We start from the raw sequence: 12,634 nt of genomic DNA on the forward strand, positions 1-12,634 counted from the left end.
GCTGCCTGTGACCGTCCTGAGTGTACTGCGTCTCTGCTGGGGGTAGTAGTCCTAATTAATACGCAGCCAGCTAAGTGTTACAGCAGGCTTGTGCAAAATTCTTTCCTGGCTCTGCGTTGGCCGTTACATCACCGCTGTCATCCTGTCCAGAGGGAAACAGTCTGCAGTAATTTTACATAGTCCAGGGCCAGTAGTTGTGAGGCAGGGACAGTGAAAGAGATATACTGTCTATATAGACAGTGGGCTTTTCCAAAAAAATTTTGGAAAAAACATTCTATTTGGGCTGCCTGTGACCGTCCTGAGTGTACTGCGTCTCTGCTGGGGGTAGTAGTCCTAATTAATACGCAGCCAGCTAAGTGTTACAGCAGGCTTGCGCAAAATTCTTTCCTGGCTCTGCGTTGGCCGTTACATCACCGCTGTCATCCTGTCCAGAGGGAAACAGTCTGCAGTAATTTTACATAGTATAGGGCCAGTAGTGCTGAGGCAGGGACAGTGAAAAAGGTGAAAGACGTATACTGTCTATATAGGCAGTGGGCTTTTCCCAAAAAATTTGGGAAAAAACTTTCTATTTGGGCTGCCTGTGACCGTCCTCAGTGTGCTGCGTCTGTGCTGGGGGTAGTAGTCCTAATTAATACGCAGCCAACTAAGTGTTACAGCAGGCTTGCGCAAAATTCTTTCCTGGCTCTGCTGTGTGTTCCGTAAGCGAAGTCAGCCTCCAACCACAGGCCAATAAGCGGCACATTTAATTACAGTGTTCTGTTTCTGCACTACTGGTAATACACCATGCTGAGGGGTAGGGGTAGGCCTAGAGGACGTGGACGCGGGCGAGGACGCGGAGGCCCAAGTCAGGGTGTGGGCACAGGCCGAGCTCCTGATCCAGGTGTATCGCAGCCGACTGCTGCGGGATTAGGAGAGAGGCACGTTTCTGGCGTCCCCACATTCATCTCACAATTAATGGGTCCACGCGGTAGACCTTTATTAGAAAATGAGCAGTGTGAGCAGGTCCTGTCGTGGATGGCAGAAAGTGCATCCAGCAATCTATCGACCACCCAGAGTTCTGCACCGTCCACTGCTGCAACTCTGAATCCTCTGGCTGCTGCTCCTCCTTCCTCCCAGCCTCCTCACTCCATTACAATGACACATTCTGAGGAGCAGGCAGACTCCCAGGAACTGTTCTCGGGCCCCAGCCCAGAATGGGCAGCAATGGTTCCGAATCCTCTCCCACTGGAGGAGTTTGTCGTGACCGATGCCCAACCTTTGGAAAGTTCCCGGGGTCCGGGGGATGAGGCTGGGGACTTCCGGCAACTGTCTCAAGAGCTTTCAGTGGGTGAGGAGGACGATGACGATGAGACACAGTTGTCTATCACTCAGGTAGTAGTAATTGGAGTAAGTCCGAGGGAGGAGCGCACAGAGGATTCGGAAGAAGAGCAGCAGGACGATGAGGTGACTGACCCCACCTGGTTTGCTACGCCTACTGAGGACAGGTCTTCAGAGGGGGAGGCAAGTGCAGCAGCAGGGCAGGTTCGAAGAGGCAGTGCGGTGGCCAGGGGTAGAGGCAGGGCCAGACCGAATAATCCACCAACTGTTTCCCAAAGCGCCCCCTCGCGCCATGCCACCCTGCAGAGGCCGAGCTGCTCAAAGGTCTGGCAGTTTTTCACTGAGAGTGCAGACGACCGACGAGCAGTGGTGTGCAACCTTTGTCGCGCCAAGATCAGCCGGGGAGCCACCACCACCAGCCTCACCACCACCAGCATGCGCAGACATATGATGGCCAAGCACCCCACAAGGTGGGACGAAGGCCGTTCGCCGCCTCAGGTTTGCACTGCTGCCTCTCCCCCTGTGCCCCAACCTGCCACTGAGATCCAACCCCCCTCTCAGGACACAGGCACTACCGTCTCCTGGCCTGCACCCACACCCTCACCTCCGCTGTGCTCGGCCCCATCCACCAATGTCTCTCAGCGCACCGTCCAGCCGTCGCTAGCGCAAGTGTTGGAGCGCAAGCGCAAATACGCCGCCACGCACCCGCACGCTCAAGCGTTAAACGTGCACATAGCAAAATTTATCAGCCTGGAGATGCTGCCGTATAGGGTTGTGGAAATGGAGGCTTTCAAACGTATGATGGCGGCGGCGGCCCCGCGCTACTCAGTTCCCAGTCGCCACTACTTTTCCCGATGTGCCGTCCCAGCCCTGCACGACCACGTCTCCCGCAACATTGTACGCACCCTCACAAACGCGGTTACTGCCAAGGTCCACTTAACAACGGACACGTGGACAAGCACAGGCGGGCAGGGCCACTATATCTCCCTGACGGCACATTGGGTGAATTTAGTGGAGGCTGGGACAGAGTCAGAGCCTGGGACCGCTCACGTCCTACCCACCCCCAGAATTGCGGGCCCCAGCTCGGTGGTGGTATCTGCGGCGGTGTATGCTTCCTCCACTAAACCACCCTCCTCCTACGCAACCTCTGTCTCGCAATCAAGATGTGTCAGCAGCAGCACGTCGCCAGCAGTCGGTGTCGCGCGGCACGGCAGCACAGCGGTGGGCAAGCGTCAGCAGGCCGTGCTGAAACTACTCAGCTTAGGAGAGAAGAGGCCGACGGCCCACGAACTGCTGCAGGGTCTGACAGAGCAGACCGAACGCTGGCTTGCGCCGCTGAGCCTCCAACCGGGCATGGTCGTGTGTGACAACGGCCGTAACCTGGTGGCGGCTCTGCAGCTCGGCAGCCTCACGCACGTGCCATGCCTGGCCCACGTCTTTAATTTGGTGGTTCAGCGCTTTCTGAAAAGCTACCCACGCTTGTCAGACCTGCTCGGAAAGGTGCGCCGGGTCAGCGCACCTTTCCGCAACTCCAAGACGGACGCTGCCACCCTGTGCACCCTGCAACATCGGTTTAATCTGCCAGTGCACCGAGTGCTGTGCGACGTGCCCACACAGTGGAACTCTACGCTCCACATGTTGGCCAGACTCTATGAGCAGCATAGAGCTATAGTGGAATACCAACTCCAACATGGGCGGCGCAGTGGGAGTCAGCCTCCTCAATTCTTTACAGAAGAGTAGGCCTGGTTGGCAGACATCTGCCAGGTCCTTGGAAACTTTGAGGAGTCTACCCAGATGGTGAGCGGCGATGCTGCAATCATTAGCGTCACCATTCCTCTGCTATGCCTCTTGAGAAGTTCCCTGCAAAGCATAAAGGCAGACGCTTTGCGCTCGGAAACGGAGGCGGGGGAAGACAGTATGTCGCTGGATAGTCAGAGCACCCTCCTGTCTATATCTCAGCGCGTTGAGGAGCAGGAGGATGAGGAGGATGAGGAGGAGGGGGAAGAGACAGCTTGGCCCACTGCTGAGGGTACCCATGCTGCTTGCCTGTCATCCTTTCAGCGTGTATGGCCTGAGGAGGAGGAGGAGGAGAAGGATCCTGAAAGTGATCTTCCTAGTGAGGACAGCCATGTGTTGCGTACAGGTACCCTGGCACACATGGCTGACTTCATGTTAGGATGCCTTTCTCATGACCCTCGCGTTACACGCATTCTGGCCACTATGGATTACTGGGTGTACACACTGCTCGACCCACGGTATAAGGAGAACCTTTCCACTCTCATACCCGAAGAGGAAAGGGGTTAGAAAGTGATGCTATACCACAGGACCCTGGCGGACAAACTGATGGTAAAATTCCCATCCAACAGCGCTAGTGGCCGAAGGCGCAGTTCCGAGGGCCAGGTAGCAGGGGAGGCGCGGAGATCAGGCAGCATGTACAGCACAGGCAGGGGAACACTCTCTAAGGCCTTTGACAGCTTTCTGGCTCCCCAGCAAGACTGTGTCACCGCTCCCCAGTCAAGGCTGAGTCGGCGGGAGCACTGTAAAAGGATGGTGAGGGAGTACGTAGCCGATCGCACGACCGTCCTCCGTGACGCCTCTGCCCCCTACAACTACTGGGTGTCGAAGCTGGACACGTGGTCTGAACTCGCGCTGTATGCCCTGGAGGTGCTTGCTTGTCCTGCGGCTAGTGTCTTGTCAGAGAGGGTGTTTAGTGCGGCTGGGGGAATCATCACGGATAAGCGTACTCGCCTGTCAACCGACAGTGCCGACAGGCTTACACTCATCAAGATGAACAAAGCCTGGATTTCCTCAGACTTCTCTTCTCCACCAACGGACAGCAGCAATACCTAAACAATACGTAGGCTGCACCCGCGGATGGAAGCATCCTTCTCTATCACCATCAAAAACGGGGACCTTTTAGCTTCATCAATCTGTGTATTCTATTCCTCCTCCTCCTCCTGCTCCTCCTCCTGAAACCTCACATAATCATGCCGAACGGGCAATTTTTCTTAGGCCCACAAGGCTCAGTCATATAATTTTTGTAAACAATTTTTATACGTTTCAATGCCCATTAAAGCCTTGAAACTTGCACCTGAACCAATTTTTATTTTAACTGGGCTGCCTCCAGGCCTAGTTACAAATTAAGCCACATTAACCAAAGCGATTAATGGGTTTCACCTGCCCTCTTGGTTGGGCATGGGCAATTTTTCTGAGGTACATTAGTACTGTTGGTACACCAATTTTTTGGGCCCTCGCCTACAGTGTAATCCAATTAATTTTTTGCCCACCTGCATTAAAGCTGACGTTACATCAGCTGTGCTGGGCACTGCAATGGGGTATATTTATGTACCGCCGGTGGCTTCCTGGGACCCACCCATGCTGTCGGTCCACATGGACTTCCCATTAGGGAGATGTACATGCCTGTGTATACTTATAAAAAACTCGAGCCTGACTGGGGCATGCAGTTTGGGCCGAAGCCCACCTGTATTTAATCAGACGTTAGCTCTGCTGTCCAGGGCACTGCAATGGGATATATTTTTGTACCGCCAGTGGGTTCCAGGGAGCCACCCATGCTGTCGGTCCACACGGACCTCACATTAGGGAGTTGTACCTGCCTGTGTCTATGTATTAAAAACCCCGGTCTGACTGGGGCATGCAGTGTGGGCCGAAGCCCACCTGTATTTTATCTGACGTTACCTCAGCTGTGCAGGGCAATGCAATGGGATATATTTATGTACCGCCGGTGGCTTCCTGGCACCCACCCATGCTGTCGGTCCACACAGAGTTGTAACTGCATGTGTCCACTTCTAAAGAACCCCAGTCTGACTGGGGCATGCAGTGTGGGCCGAAGCCCACCGCATTTAACATGACATTACCTCTGCTGTGATGGGCACTGCAATGGGATGCATTTATGTATAGCCGGTGGGTTCCAGGGAGCCACCCATGCTGTGGGTGCACATGGAATTCCCATTGCGGAGTTGTACCTGCCTGTGACTATTTATAAAAAACCGCGGTCTGACTGGGGCATGCAGACACCTTGACAGAATGAATAGTGTGTGGCACATAGGTTCCCTATTGCTATGCCCACGTGTGCAGCTCCTGATGGAGGTGGCACAGGATTGGATTTCTCATTGCTTCTGTACAGCATTGTGGGCTATCGCCCCGCCCCTTTTAAAGAGGGTCGCTGCCTAGCCATGCCAACCCTCTGCAGTGTGTGCCTGCGGTTCCTCCTCATGGCAGACGCACTCATAAATAGACATGAGGGTGGTGTGGCATGAGGGCAGCTGAAGGCTGCGCAGGGACACTTTGGTGTGTGCTGTGGACACTGGGTCGTGTGAGTGTGGGGGGGGGGGGGGGTTGGGCAGCATATAACCCAGGAGAAGTGGCAGCGGAGTGTCATGCAGGCAGTGATTGTGCTTTGTTGGAGGTAGTGTGGTGCTTAGCTAAGGTATGCATTGCTAATGAGGGCTTTTCAGAAGTAAAAATTGTTGGGAGGGGGGGGCACTCTTGCCACTATTGTGGCTTAATAGTGGGACCTGGGAACTTGAGATGCAGCCCAACATGTAGCCCATCGCCTGCCCTATCCGTTTCTGTGTCGTTCCCATCACTTTCTTGAATTGCCCAGATTTTCACAAATGGAAACCTTAGCGAGCATCGGCGATATACAAAAATGCTCGGGTGGCCCATTGACTTCAATGGGGTTCGTTATTCGAAACGAACCCTCGAGCATCGCAAAATTTTCGTCCCGAGTAACGAGCACCCGAGCATTTTGGTGCTCGCTCATCTCTAATCCTTAGTCATGTGGCAAAGCCTATTGAAAAGTCAGATATTGACTTATAGGCAAGTCACCTTCCAATGGGCAGTGCTGTGGAGATGCAAGACAGTTTTTAAAAGGCCACGCAACTTGAAAACTGGATTATTGACATTTTTTAGTTTTTTGTAGCCTTTATAATAGATAAAAAAATGTTTCGCCTTCTACAATGTAACTATTGCTTTACATTTTATTGTGCCTCCAGGTTGCCTGAGTGAAATAGCGCACAAGTGTGAGATAGTCTCACTGTAAGTTGGGCGTTCCCTATATCCTACAAAAAGCTCATGGAGTGGTTCTCAATGTAGCGGTTCAGCTCAATTCTTTTACATCAACTGTTCTCAGTCTTCTGGTGCTCATCGGTGGCCTTTCTCTGACCCTAGCTGTCTCAGATACTGAAAATATAAAGAGATGGGTTGCTCACCTACGGATGAAACAATGGAAAAAATGCAGTTTAGTTTTTGTATCCTCAAAAATGCTAAATTATGACAAAGAACTTGAGACATCTTGAAAGCCAATTTTTTAGTTATCGGAACTATCTCAGACATGTTTCCTGAAGCACTGTTCACAGTCCCAACAAATTTAATACCTCAACTGCGGAAGATCTAGACTCTAGTCACAGTCTTCTATTCGACTCGCTCTGCTGCTGTCTGAGGTGAAGGTACACATAGCAATGGCATAAGGTGGACGATGGGTCTGGCACCAGCTATACCTCCTTAGTTTCTTACACTACTGTATTGCTGCTCCCACTCCAGTTAACAATACGTCTTCAAAGGAAACAACCCTTAAATTTAACTTTGACACATGTCCAAGTGAGCTACATGGCACATTTCTGCCCTAATATTCTCATGCTGGTTGAGACAAGCTACCATCTGATTCACCATCAATCATGGTGTCTGGGAACGTTACTCCCCAGCATCATATTGGTAAGGCTTAGATCAATAACTCTTCACTTGAAAACCACTGCACATAACAATATAATATGGTTGCTGTCACATACAAAAAATTGAGATAGGAGAAATGCACAAGTTAAAAATATAAGACTTTCTTCAAACCCTTCTTGCAAGATAAAGACATGGATCAAACAAAACCCAACATAGCATAGTGTAAAGTACAAACTTCAGTCTCCTAACCCACAAAAGAGTCCTCCACTCCTTGTAAGTGCAAGCTAACATGGTAACACATTACTGCACTGGGGTCATAGTCTTCTAATCAGTGTAACATTAGTGTTAAGTTAAACTTTGGATATTGCCTTTTTTTTAAAGAGGAAGTGGTCCAAAAAGTTTTCTGGTATTAACTTTTGGTGTGTTTTATCTCAAGCACACCTGGTGTAACAAATGATGCCCTTGATTAGTTGCTCTTATGAGAGATTCTATTCACGGAGTTGAATGATTCTATAACTGTAGTAGTCATTAAAATTGGCATTTTGTGTTAAATTTGAAGAAACCACTTGTTATATTAGTTGTGTAGAGCTTTTTAATTGCTCTTGTTTGATTGTTTTTTGCAAACAGCTTAAAGTTTGTACATTTTGCAAAAAAAATAATTTGCAAGGGGGTTTAATAATTTTGATTGTAACTGTGTGGTTTTTTTCGTCATTCTAATTGCTTTTGAGATCACTGGTCCTTCTTCCTGACTACTCTACTAACAACTAGTAGATGCCTGTTTTAACAACGGACTTTAACCCCTTAACTCTGCAGGATGTACAGCTATGTCCTGCACATTCAGGGCATGTATGGAGGGAGATCACAGTGCGATCTCGCTCCATACATTGCAGCTGCTTGCTGTTTCTTACAGCCAGGCCCCCATCTGCAACAGCTCCAATAAGCTGCGCAGCTCATTGGAGCTGTTAACCCGTTAAATGCCGCTGTCGAAATTGGATTTAAATTCCCCGACCATGTGGGTGTCATGGCAGCCGGGGGCCTTCTGAAAGGCCCCAGAGCTGTCATAGGTGAATGCCTATCAAGCCATGTGATCAAAGCATAGCATGTTCTTCTCTCTGGAGACTAAAAATCAAAGTAAAAATGAATTTTAAAAAGTTTTACTAATAAAAAAAAAAAAAATTAAAGTTAAAAAAAAAAACTTTTTGCCATATTTATAATAAACTAATCTAAATAATAAAACAAAAATACATATTTGGTATCACTGCATCCGTAAAAGTAACACATAATGGTTAATGTGTTACTGTTATGTACTTTTACGGTTATGTAACACCCTGCACAGTGAATGTAGTCAGAAAAAAAACTAAAGAACGACAGAATTCTGCTTTTTTGCTCACTCCGTCTTCAAGAAAAAACAATCAAAAAGTTGTAAGTATTTAAGAATACTACCAACGGAAACTACAGGATGTACCACACTGTGTCAAAGGTAGTACAGCAAAAGAAAAAAAAACTATATAAGTTTGGTATCGTAGTAATTGTACTGACCCATAGAATAAAGTTCTCATATCATTCTTGTTGCAATGTGTACGCCATTGAAACAAGACGCAATCAAAGATGGCGGAATTTAAATTTTTTTTTTTATTTCACTCCACTTAAAATTTCTTTAAAGTATTTTAGTATATTATATGGCACATTAGATAGTACCAATAAAAAAATACAACTTGTGCCATAAAAAACAGGCCTTCAGACATTGTAGAATTCAATGAGTAATTTTCTGCCTTCTCGTTTTCCTATTTCGAGGTGTCTACTTTCATAATCATGTAAAAAATAGAGCAAAATCGAAACAGATTAGAAAAAGGAAACAATTCAGTATATATTTTGCACTGATATGGTCCTCATGACACTGAGTTCACAGGTTCAATTAGTGGAGCAGCCACACGCCCTGCCATTAACACCCAGCACCGTCAGCTTTGTTTGCTGTGGTGTCATGAACAAAAACCTGGACCGTTATGGACTGGTACCCTAACATCTTTAGTGACGAATTCAGGTTCTGTTTGGGAGTGGACGATGTACAAAGGTGAATAGGAGTGGCACATAGCAGGGCAACAGGAATGGGAAAGTACTGAGGGTGCGCTGTGTAGCCATGGCTTGGTTCCCCATATATTAGGAGAATAAAGTCTCTTGACCCGTATGGCACTCATAAACGCACATAGCTCTCTCCATTGTAGTTTATAGGCCTTAAGAAATGTCAGGCTGTCACCTCGACATCCATCATTTACAATGGCGAGTGCCACGAGTATAGTCTCCTCCTCCTCTCTGGAGTGCTAATTGGGTGGAAGGTGACCCCCTTTCTCCCAATAGGTGGAAGTCCTGGAAGTGGAACTTACTTCAATTTATTATGGCATATACTTAGGATTTACTATAAATGTTTCAGATGGGAATACCCTTGTGGCCCTTGGAAGTGGTTCAGTATGGCAATGTAGTCCTCAGACCAGTAAAACTTGTGCACCTCTCCTGTAGAGTGGCACACTGCCCAAACTACTGGTGTGATGATCCAGGAAGCCATTGCATGTAACAGTCAGCCACCTCTAGTAGTAATTGATGGACACTAACAGCTCAGTGATTTGTTCAGGACATCCTGCAGCCACATGTGTTGTCTTTCATGGCAGAACTTCCAAGAGACTTTTTCAGCAGGACAATGCTCGGCCGAACACAGCAAGGGTTTCCCAGGAAGCCTCAACAGGGTTGCCACACTTCCTTGGCCTGCCCAGTTGGCAGATTTATTGCCGATCGAGCATCTATGGCACCCAGCTGGGTTGTGAAAATTGGCAGTCTATGAACATGCAGGATCTAGAGCTCCAGTTGCAACATCTGTCGGCAAATGTGCTGCAGGATAACATTTATCTAGGCTAGAGGTGGCCCAACAGGGTGCTAGAGCCTCCATGTCCAACTGTATCTCATCATATATCCAGGCTAGAGGTGGCCAGCAGGTACTAGAGCCTCCATGCCCAACTGTATCTCATCATATAACTAGGCTAGAGGCAGCCCAACAGGGTACTAGAGTCTCTGTGAATTGTACAGTTTTCCCCAATAAACCTATCCCTTCACTCTAACATTGTAATCACTTACATATATCATTACATTCACACACAACATTTTATTTGTTTCCAACAAATGTGTAATTCAGATTCAGTAGTCCAACAAATCCCACAGTCTGATACTTCTTCCAGCGAGCAACTAAAAATAATCTGGAATGACAGAAAACCAAAAATGGAAGAATTCTGCAGAAAACCAATTATAGGCCCCCCCCCCCGAATAAATGATAAAGTGATAGCTATATATTTTATTGTTAGCATCTCATTGTGGACTGTTTTACATACTAGTAATTTTCTATCACCATTTGATAATCCAGAATACTTTATAATCCAGCATTTTTCAGGTTTTATATATTCTGGATTAAAGGTACTTTATTACTCTAGCCTTTTTGGTGTTCCATTACTTTTCTTCAGGTTATTAGATTTTGAGCCGGTAAAAGAGAACATATGCTACCGTACATGAAGGTGAATATTTTTTGACACCTAAACTTAAAGGTGACAAAACTAATGTTGAGAAGATAAGTAATGCAGTCATTAATGATTTCATTAACTCTGTCACACGTCCAGGAATGCTAAAACCTAATAAAGTCAGATCAAGTTGTCTTGTGAAGAAGTTGCTGAAGTCGTGAAAGACGCAATGTCTCCAAGTTCTCCAGGCTGGAAACTTGTGACAGCTAACGACAATGAGACATCCGGAGACGGTGAAATCCTAACCTCGTCCACTTACTCTACAAAGTTCACTGTAATTGTGATCGCCTTAGACCTGACACAATGACAGCGAGCGCTGCCCTTCTACAACCTCAGGAGATATTCCTCTCAGAATCAATAAAGAATGATCAGAATTATTATTTTATCGGATTACTCAAAAATTGCTAATGGTCACAGTTAGGTGTTTAAAAGTTTCTGCCCTGTGGGAAGATAAGCTATCTGGAACTCCATGTGTCTTTACTGCTCACTTTTTCAGCACTGAATGTCCTGTTTTCCTTGCACCCCACACTATGGATAAAAGGATCTAATCTATTAATTTTAACCATGGGGTTGTTCTGTAGGACCTATTGGCCAAGGGAGGCAGCGAAGAATGCGTCTGTTTCTAACCCCCAACTTGAGAAGAGTCTGGAATGTAGACTTCTTTACTAGGCTCCCATAGAAAACCTTGGCGGTCTCGTCCATGGTGATAAAACAATATTCAGCCACAGGGCTCACTATTCAGTATCCACTGATGCATATCACTTAACTGTTGAATTTCAAACAGGTAAAAAAAAAACTTTTAGAATTCGGTGGAACAGACTCGACAGTTGTTCGGTCACCCTGTGCTGGACTTCATAGACGAGAAGTGCAAGGTCTGGTTGCCAATGCAGGCTCTCCACTCCTGCACTTCTGCTCTCTGGCTTTATTTTGCCTCACCATGGTAGCCACTCGGTACTGCTTTGGGCAGTACACTCTCAGCATTCTACATTGCCTTCATCGGAAGAGTGGCTCACTCAATCATCTTTGCTTGAGAACTCAAGAACCATTGCTCCTTTCCCAGGCAGACCAGCAACAACATAGAGCAGAACACATGCACCATCCAGAACTATGCTATGTGCAAAACCACTTTCTTCCCTAGTGGAGATTTTATCAGCTCCAGTTCTCACAATACCCGACCCTTCACTTCACACCACTCCATTCAGCTGCTTTTAATGGGATAAAACGTAAATTACGTCATGAATATGAATGTTTATTGAGAAAAATGCTGTAGTACTCATGACTATAGCATAGGTGTGAAGGTTTATTGTAAATTGCTAATGTGTATTATGTAACAGTCTCTATTGTAGCCCACGTGGACACTATGTGAGTTATCTTGTTCCTAAATCTAGTGGCTATTGAAAAGTGTACGTCATCAGATCAACCATGCTGGACAGGCATGTGTTTCTAATGCACGAATGGTAGGACACATATTGCCCCACAAGATGGTGCCTGTTTTGTGTTTTGGCACACAAGGTGTTGTGTTGGCCATGGTGGTTGAGAGAGCAAGCAAGAATGGTGCAAAGTTGGGTGTGGCCCAAGTCGTGAGCCACAAGAGAAACCCTAGAAGCTTGTATGAAGAGACTAAGTGCAACTTGTAAGCACAAGTTGTGAAATACCCTGGAGCCTCCTGGTTGGAGGAGAAAGTGCCTGGACAGACAGACGATTGTAACTATGGCAGCTCCAGTCTTGGACCTGCTGTATTATTGAGAGAGTGGAAGCCTGGCATTAAAAGACTCACACAAACCATTCACACAACATTTTGTGCAGATTTAGCCAGAATTCTGCTGCATTTTCATTAGTAAATCTCCCCCACATTGACTAATACCAGCTGCATACATAAAATAATCTAAGTCTCGGGTGCCAGGCCATTTGTGCTGCCACCTTCAGCAGGGACAGCTGATAAATGCTGTGTGACCGCACAGGTAGCGCACTCCTAAGGCTGGCCTTGACTACTTTCATCTTCTCCCCTACTTGAAATATAGATAACAATTACATTGACCTTTTATGGCACCTTTTAAAAAAGACAAAAA

This window comes from Eleutherodactylus coqui, chromosome 6, assembly GCF_035609145.1.
Source record: "Eleutherodactylus coqui strain aEleCoq1 chromosome 6, aEleCoq1.hap1, whole genome shotgun sequence".
Classification (NCBI taxonomy): Eukaryota; Metazoa; Chordata; class Amphibia; order Anura; family Eleutherodactylidae; genus Eleutherodactylus; species Eleutherodactylus coqui.